Source organism: Acomys minous (assembly GCF_964271855.1).
Source record: "Acomys minous genome assembly, chromosome: 14".
NCBI classification, from domain to species: domain Eukaryota; kingdom Metazoa; phylum Chordata; class Mammalia; order Rodentia; family Muridae; genus Acomys; species Acomys minous.
Window position 1 is genome coordinate 58,961,600 of NC_140496.1, and position 8,488 is coordinate 58,970,087.

At 49.4% G+C, this 8,488-nt stretch overlaps 1 long non-coding RNA gene across 1 annotated transcript; it reads left to right on the forward strand.

The window, feature by feature from the left end:
- The first annotated feature begins 1,613 nt into the window (after window positions 1-1,613).
- LOC311583032 lies at window positions 1,614-3,737 on the forward strand. The gene is made up of 2 exons (XR_014774364.1): window positions 1,614-1,835; window positions 2,750-3,737. It is a non-coding gene; the product is annotated as an uncharacterized lncRNA (long non-coding RNA).
- Window positions 3,738-8,488: the final 4,751 nt, after the last annotated feature.

The following is an 8,488-nucleotide window of genomic DNA, read 5'->3' on the forward strand; positions in this document are numbered from 1 at the left end:
ACACACACACACACACACACACCATATGGGAGGTTGTGTAATAAATGGCCGAAAGCTCGGATACTGGCCTCCAAGAGCTGTTCCTTGGGTTCTATTCTCAGGTTCACACTTAGCAGTGTGAACTCACGGACGTTCCTTCGTATAGGCTTAAATATTAATTTCTATGGAGGAATATAATAATGATGTTGCAAAAAAGTACTGTGCATGCTTGGATAGAACACTCCCCCTTTCCCCAGAGTGAGACTTCAGTAATTATTGGCTGCTATTCATAGATTTAAAACCCACAGCTAGTAAGAAAAGGTAACCACTAGGTGCAGGGCACTGAGCCAAATTGTATGTATGGCTATATAGTTAATAGTCCTGGCTTTAACCGAACAGCTGCTAGCTTGCTCATGTTTTAAGTCAAGAGGAAATGCAGAAGGATGGTTGGCCGGATACAGCAAAGCAAGGTGAGCTTTGCCTAAATGATGGGCCGCACACTCCTTTGTGGCCTCGGGTCTATGCTGGCTTATGGTAGCAGAGGAAGAGGCATGATCCCCACGTCATCGCTCTTCCATGATTAAATGGGATGGAATTAGACTTTCTCACTGCCCCTGGCTTCCTCAACCTTACAGACTCACTGTGGTGACTCTATCTCCCAGCATGCTTTGGTGCTGCCTCTGCTTGCTCAGCACCTGTAGGAGGCCAACTAGAAACAGTCCATCTCTCCTCCCCTGCCCCGCCCCCCCCCCCCCCGCCCCCCAGGGAAGAACAGGAGAGAGGTAGAAGGCAGAAGTAGAACTGTGTGAACACACAGGGCTTCATCTCTGGATAGCTTTGTGGGAGATGGGGGTGGTGGGGGTAGGGGGTGGGGAGGGGGCTGGGGGCTGGGAGGTGGGGGGTGGGGGCAGGTGAGGGGAGAGGGAGGAAGCCACACGAATTCAAGAGAGAGAAAGGTTCTATGGACTCCACAGGTTGAGCTGTTTTTTTGTTTGTTTGTTTGTTTGTTTGTTTGTTGTTTTCATGCCCAGCTTCTGTTTAAGACTTGAAAGTTCTACAGTACCTTGGTCCTGGAAAGGATTAATGAGCCAATTGGCCCAGACACATCATTTCCAGCTCAGTGAAGGTCAACCAGCTGCCTGGTGTCTCAGAACCAGCCAGTCTCAGCCCAGAACAAAACCTTGACTTCCTCCTTCCAACGTTTGACTGACTCACTCTCTCTCTCTCTCTCTCTCTCTCTCTCTCTCTCTCTCTCTCTCTCTCTCTCTCTCTCTCTCTCTCTTCCTCCTCCAAATTGCTCATTTCCCAGATCCCCCTATTAAGTCCTTGCTGATGGCCTCGGGCCTTTTTAAACCCAAGCCATTGCTTTGGGGACAGCTGGAGAAGCGAGCACCTGGGGAGCAGCAAAATGGGCCTCCAGTTAATCTATCCACTTCTGCGGGAGCCAAATGGAACCCAAGCCCCGAACGTGGAGCAGTGCGCCGCAGACCTGTCTAAAGCAGCCCGAACACTAACCAGGGAGCTTAGATGGAGCTAAAAATAACTGGCTAATCACCACCAGGAAGAACTAACAAGGGTTTGGAAGAAAGGGAACCGTCTTAATATGCCTCTCTCCAGCAGCTGGCCTCCAGCTGGGGATGCAGGCTCCTTCTGGCTGGTAATTAGGCCACAGCAGCTTCAGAGCCTGGAGGAACCAGGCGGCCCCGCCCTGGCCTTCAAGGGGTTAGTGACAGGGTTATTCAGGGTGAGGTGCGTTGGGAAACGGTGAACACAGAGGAAATGAACCACCCAGGAAGCAGTCTGAGGAACAGAGCAGTCAGTCCTCTTCGTGATTAACAGCCTCTCTCTCGGAGAAGGTAAAATCCTTCACGGGTTTTATTCTGCTCTGCTTGGCACACCCTGCGCCCCCCTGGAAAGTGGGTCCTTTTCCCTAACTTGGCTGCCTGCTTCCAGAAAGCATTACTAGGGGTCTCCACCAGGGGGATGTTGGGAAATGAAGTCTCCATGCGGGGCTTTGAGAGGACCAGGGCGTAACCTTTGTAAATTAGAGCAGAACAGAGTGACTGGCTTTTGGTAAATTGACTAGGGCAGAGGGTCTCAACCTGAGGGTCTCAACCCCTACAGGGTTGTGTAGTCAGATACTTACATTGTAATTCATAATCGCAGCAAAGTTACAGTCATGAAGTAGGAAGAGAAAGAATTTTATAGCTGGGGATCACCACAACACGAGGAGCTGCATTAAAGGGTTTCGGCAGCCGGAAGGTTGAGAACCACAGGCCTAGAGCGAGTGTCCTTGTGATCTGAAGAGTGGGGCTAAAGAGTTGTCATCATAAGAAGGAGACGGAGGCAGTTCAGGAGAAGCGGGCGTTGTTTTGTCCATAGCAAGGGTTCTGAGCTCTTACTTCTTCCAGAAGATATGCTCAGTTTCAACAGACAGCTATATAAATGACAAAATGTATTGCTAACCAGGAAGAGCTTAGGATGTGGTCCCTAAGCATCCAGACCCTGGGTGTGCTGGGCTCAGGTTTTCTCCCTCTGGGCTGTGTGCTTGGGAAGGACCAGGCTGACTGGAGGGAAAAAAAAAAAAAGAAAAAAAAAAAAGAGGCAGAGTAAAGGGAGGATTCAAAGATGGCTATCAATCTATCATGGATGCAGATGGGGCCCGGTGCTGCGTCACCATTCTTTTTAGCTGGTTTGACAAGGACATCATGGATGTCCTTGTCAAAATAACTAGGGTATATAGGAGTTTATCTTTTCCCTACAAATACAGATGCTGGGATAGCCTTGCCTCAGCATCGTAGTGAGGAGCAACTACCCAACCTGACTGAAGACGCTTGGTGCTGGCTGCCCTGCCACGGAAGGACCTATGTATTTAGCACTCATGTCTACTTCCGGTTCTTTCTATTTTTGAGAAAATGTCTCTATCTGATTTTCTCCGCTGTGAATTCTGGCCTGGGACTCTCCAGACTGGATCCCGACATGGTCATGGCCCCTGAGCAAGGTGCCGTTGGGGAGCCACATGGAAGCTGATTTTTGGAAGCCTTTGAGTCTCGTTTGCTTTGTTTTTCCCCTCAGCCAGACTGGCCCTCTCCTGGGATGAGATGGGCCGCCTTTCTGCCTGGGGCAGTGAAGAAAGCCAGACCGAAGTGTTTTCTTGTTTATCTTATCCAGAAGACTTAAAATTCTCAGACAGCATGTGACACTGGAAGAGAAAAGAGCAGAAATCAGAACTACTATGTCATCCACCCTGAATTTCATCTGGTGAGAGGGCAGGAGCATGGTCTCCGCATTGCCTCCCAGGGCTGTGTGCAGCCATTTGAGGCAAACACTGGGAGCTGTGAATGACGTCATTTCCTTCCACTGTGAGGTTAGTTCGCGTTGTGACTAGGAATCGCAATCGGCTGGCACATTATCTTCCCCTTCTCTTTTTTTGGTTGAGTTTTTCAAGCCCATAAGTTTCTCCCCTCTTAGAGTTTTGACAAAACAAGCAGATGCCATCACCACCAGCAGCTTTGTCTTCTGACCCACCAGCAGTACTCGTTCTGGAAGACTCAAGTGGAATGGAGGAGCTGTATCAGTCTGCCCAGCCCCCTTCTCCCATTTTGCATAATTCAGGGATACTTACGAAGGTTATTTGGCACATTCAGGAGCTCCTCCCTTTTCATTGCTGAGTAATATTTCATTCTGTGCTTTTTTTTTTTTTAAATCATGGTTTGTTCTCTTGGGTTGCTACTGTGAATGAACAAAATTCCATTGTATACCGGTTTAGTGTAAGGTCTTATTTTTAAGGGTGGGAACAGCTCTCTGGGAGTGGAATCGCTGTACAGACACAAACCCAGTGAGGCTGGATTCTTGCCATGATAAGGTAACAAGGCGATGGGAGTGGGGCTGACCAATGATCAACGGTCCCTCCATGATGGCGATGTTTTCTGTGGACACTGTAGCTCTCTGAACGGTGCAGGGATAGAGGCCCAAGAGAGAAACAATATGCTGTTGGTGGGCTGTGTGTGTGTGTGTGTGTGTGTGTGTTGTTGTCCAAGGATGAGACAGTAGAAGGGCACAGCAGGGAGCAGGATGTCCTTGGGACACAGCTGTCAGTGCCTTTTGACTTGAACCATTCATTCTCCTGCCTGCCTTTGCTCTGTGACCTTTGGTTAAGAGTCAAGGCCTTGATGGTGGTGTTCCCGGCATGTGAGGGCTCCATATGGAGGAAGGTGCCCTCCAGGAGCAACCAGGGACTGAGACGCCACCAAAGACGTGGCACCAAGGTGGGAACAGAGGCACACAGCATCTGAACTTCCTTCTCAGTTTGTAGCCAGCTCGTGTGTGTGCAGACTTGCTTACCCTCCTCTCTTGCTTGCTGCCTCTCACTCACAAACATGGTGGTGGTTTTATCTTCTGGGTGGGGCAGGTCGGAACATTCTGTCTTGGCAGGATGCCTCTCTTTGGAGAGAGTTCAAAAGGCGCTGCCCATGCTGCCTAGAGTACAGAACGGATGAGGTAGATGCTGTGGAAACCCAGGCCCTTAGCAGGAGGCTGGGGCTGAAGGCACAGGGGGAGGTGGTAGCCACTGGTGCTGAAAGGTGTTAAGGTCTCCATCAAGGCAAACCATGCAACATGGGAGGCTTATTAGGGAGGGGATGCGGAGAAATCCTCCAGGTGAGGGTGGTGGGAAAGAGGGGGGCGGGGGGAGCGGACAGATCCTGCACATGCGCAGGGCGACTAGTGGAGACAGTGGGAACACATTATATCTCTGCGGCTAGCGCTGAGTCTCCAGGGCTGGCCGTAGAGGTGCCTGAATGCTAACAAAAGGGACATGCAAAATCCTGCTTTTGAATTTGACAAACCCAGTTCAGGTAGACATGCCGTTTGCCAAGCCCAGGTGGTGAGGGTGGATACCCGTAAATCTCAACACTCAGGAGGCTGAGGGAGGAGGGTCAGGGATTCAACGTCAGTGTAAGCTATGAGTCAGAGGCAAGCTGGACTACCGAGAACCTGCCTGTAACTATCTGAATAATCAAAGACAACATTAGCAAAGGCTTTTTATTAACAGTAGTATTTGCAAATCCGTCTCTTCATTCGAGGGGCTGGAGAGATGCTCTTCCAGAAGTTCTGAGTTCAATTCCCAGCACTCACACGGGGGAATCCCAAGGGTCTATAATGGGATCTGATGCCCTCTTCTGGTGTGCAGATGCGCATGTAGACAAAGCACACACATGCGTAAGATACAAAAGCTAGGATGTGTTGCCTGTACCAGGAGGCGTGGCACTTGTCTTAGTCTGTCTTCATACTACAAGTTCGAGGATTTTCCAGACCCAGACTAGACCATGATACCCTTCAATTTCTAAAATAAATCCCCTGCTAATTCCCCCACCTGGAGGTTTACTGCCACCTGCTCTTAGGTTCAGTGGGAAAATATAAGTCTAAGCCCCATCAGAGGGTCCACTTTCCCAGCCTCATGGCTTGAGTGGAGCAAAGCAAGAGACATGGCTTCTTTAAAGTGACCTTCCTTTACAGCAGTGCTTCCTCTCACCCTCTGGACAGTCTCCTGTGCACCTGCTGCCTGGTCCCACAACTACTGACCTGCAAAACCAGGCAGAGATGAATTCGCATCATCATTATCATCATCCCTAAATATGTCTTCCTTCCTCCTTTCCCTCCCTCCCTTCCTCCTTTTCTTGCTGCGAGTGTGTGTGTGTGTGTGTGTGTGTGTGTGTGTGTGTGTGTGTGTATGGGTGCCTGTGTGTCATGGCATATGTATGGAGGTCCAAGGACCACTTTATGGGGTTGATTCTCTTTTTCCATCTTTACTTGGTTTTGGGGGATTGAACTTGTGTGTGACACTTGTGCAGAAAGCACCTTTATGCACCCAGCCATCTTTCTGCCTCATACCTTGTTATTTTTCTTTGTTTTTGAAACAGAATGGCTCACTGAGACCTGGGGTTTACCAATTAGGTTAGGCAGGCTAGCCAGAGAGGCCCCAGGTTTCTGCCAGTCTCAGCCTCCTCAGCTTTGAGATTATATACACATGATCCTAGCTTGCTTTATTTTATTTTATTTATCTTCTGTGCTAGCCATCCAACTCCAGTCCCAGTGCTTATATGGCAAGCACGCTGCCCACTAGCTATTTCCCTTGCTTTCCTTTCATTTGTTTCTGGAGACAAAAACTCACCATGTAACCGAAGCTACAGGGTTATGATCCTCCTGCCTCAGCCTCCCAACTGCTGGGACTGTAGCTGGGTGCCCTCGTGCCCGGTTCACTCTCTCTTCCCCCCACCCCCCGCCCCCCGTTTCATTGATGGTCATCGTGCGTGGCTCCTTAGACCATCCTGCTTCAACTGTCCTTTGATACACTCGACAGGACCATCAAATTACAACCTTGCTAACTGATCTTACAACCCTCCTCACTTTAAAAACTGGCTCCCTGAAGCTGAGGAGTGAGGGAGAGAGCTTGGCGGTATAGCCCTTGCTGACTGGGGTGGTAGACCCCAGATACCCCAATATCACTCCCCAGAAGAAAAGCTGGCTACATACGACAGAACTTTTATTTTGTGTTCAGACAGGGTCTAGTTTAGCCTAGGCTGTGCCCCAAATTCTCCATGTAGCCGAGGATGACTTTGAGCTCCTGATGCTTCCGCCTCTGTCTTCCAAAAGATGAGCTTACAGACATGTGGCGGCGTGCCCAGCCAACGGGTTCTCTGTACCCACTCCCCAGCCATATTATCTTTCTCTGAGCCAGCGCATTGTTTTATTAGCTGGCTGATTTCTTCCCAGCAAGTTATTGAACTCTGGCATGTGCTTAAGATAAACCAATGAGCCTACGATGCAGCTGTGATATCTTACCCCTCTTGGGAGCTGGGGACACCCAGCAGTGAGGCTCTCTCCTCCTCTCTAGCCTTCCCTCTCCCCCGCCCCAAATTTCAAGTGTCCAGAGGATCGGTATTGGTTAACCTCCTGTGCCGTGCCCATACTTATATTCTACCTTAAGAAGAATCAGTTGCGCCTGGCGTGGTAGCTCACGCCTTCAATTCCAGCACTCCGGAGGCAGAGGCAGGTGGACCATTGTGAGTTTCAGGCCAGACTGGTCTACAAAAGCGAGTCCAGGACAGCCAAGGCTACACACACAGAGAGACCCTGTCTTGAAAAACCTAAAAAATAAAACAAAATCCAGTGATTCCTGTTTATCTTTCAACACTCGAGCGAAGCCCATGCCTTTTCAGGAAGCATCCCCTGGCTGCCTCTCCCACCCCCTGTCACCTTTCCACTCTCGACTCCACTCCAGCTAGGAGCTGGCTCCTCCTTGATGCTCTCAGGACCATCTTGCTAGCATCCATCATTGGACATCGTAAGAAACATACATGTTAAAAACTGCCTGCCTTCGACGCTGCATTGTGGAGTATGAGAAATATTTGTAGCTCACATTTACTTGAGAGCTTGCTATGCACCCGACACCATCCTGAGCCCTCTGTGTAAATTAGCTCTTTTACGTCTGACAGCCGCCCTGCGTGGCTGCAGCCCTCCCTTCCAAGCTACCCAGTTCCTCTCTGTGGCCAGAATCTCTCTAATTTTGAGTGAATGTAGATTGCTTTTCCTAGTAACTCGGGGACGGCTCTAGCCCATTTGGACTAAAACAATTACTCTAATTCTATTTCTCAGAATGATTGGCTTCAGCCCCGAATGGGACAGCTATTTCACCATCCCCTTCTGAGGCTCTGGGAATGCAGCGGAAGGGGTGGAAACCAATTACTGTAATCTTATTTCTCCCAGAGTGATTGGTTTAGACATGGACAGGTAATACAATTCTGGCCAACATGGAAGTGAACCCTAATGGGGTGCTGAGGAGGGGTACCTCTTGCAAGTGTCCGGATGACGGACATTTCGATAATCATTTTGCAGCTGCAAACATGTTAGTTCTTTCCTCACAGCTGATGAAGTACCTGACAGAAAGAATTAGAGGGAGAAAAGATTGTTTTGACTGAGGTTTCCAGAGATTTCGGTACACCACAGAGGCGAAGGTACTGTGAGAGTGGCTCCAGCTGTGGCAGTGGCAGAGAGGTCACAGAATGCTCAGGCTAGATTCAGAAGTGGATGTGCCCTCAAGGCCGGCTCTCGGTGGCCCACTTCAGCCACCTCTCCACCCATCCTATCATGCCGGTGGTGGGGTGGGGTGGGGTTGAGTGGGGGCCCAAGTGCTCCAACACAGGAGGCTGAGGGCTGCTGCTTGTCACCTAAACCATAACAGAGGCAACTAGCCCGAGAGCAAAGATGTGGGTGAAGAAAATGTTGGAAGCAAGAGATGAAAAGTAATTGAGCCCATTGGCTGCACAGGTACGCAGCCAAGCACTATCTATCGGGAGTTCTTTTTACGTAAGGAGACGTATTTTCCTTATTTTTTCAAGTAGAAATAGCTAGTGGCCTCTTAATCACTGCAAAATCCATTAGACTATTTTATATTAATTTTGTAAGTAAGGTAATTGAAGTTCATCAAATTTAAGTAAATTTACTCAGA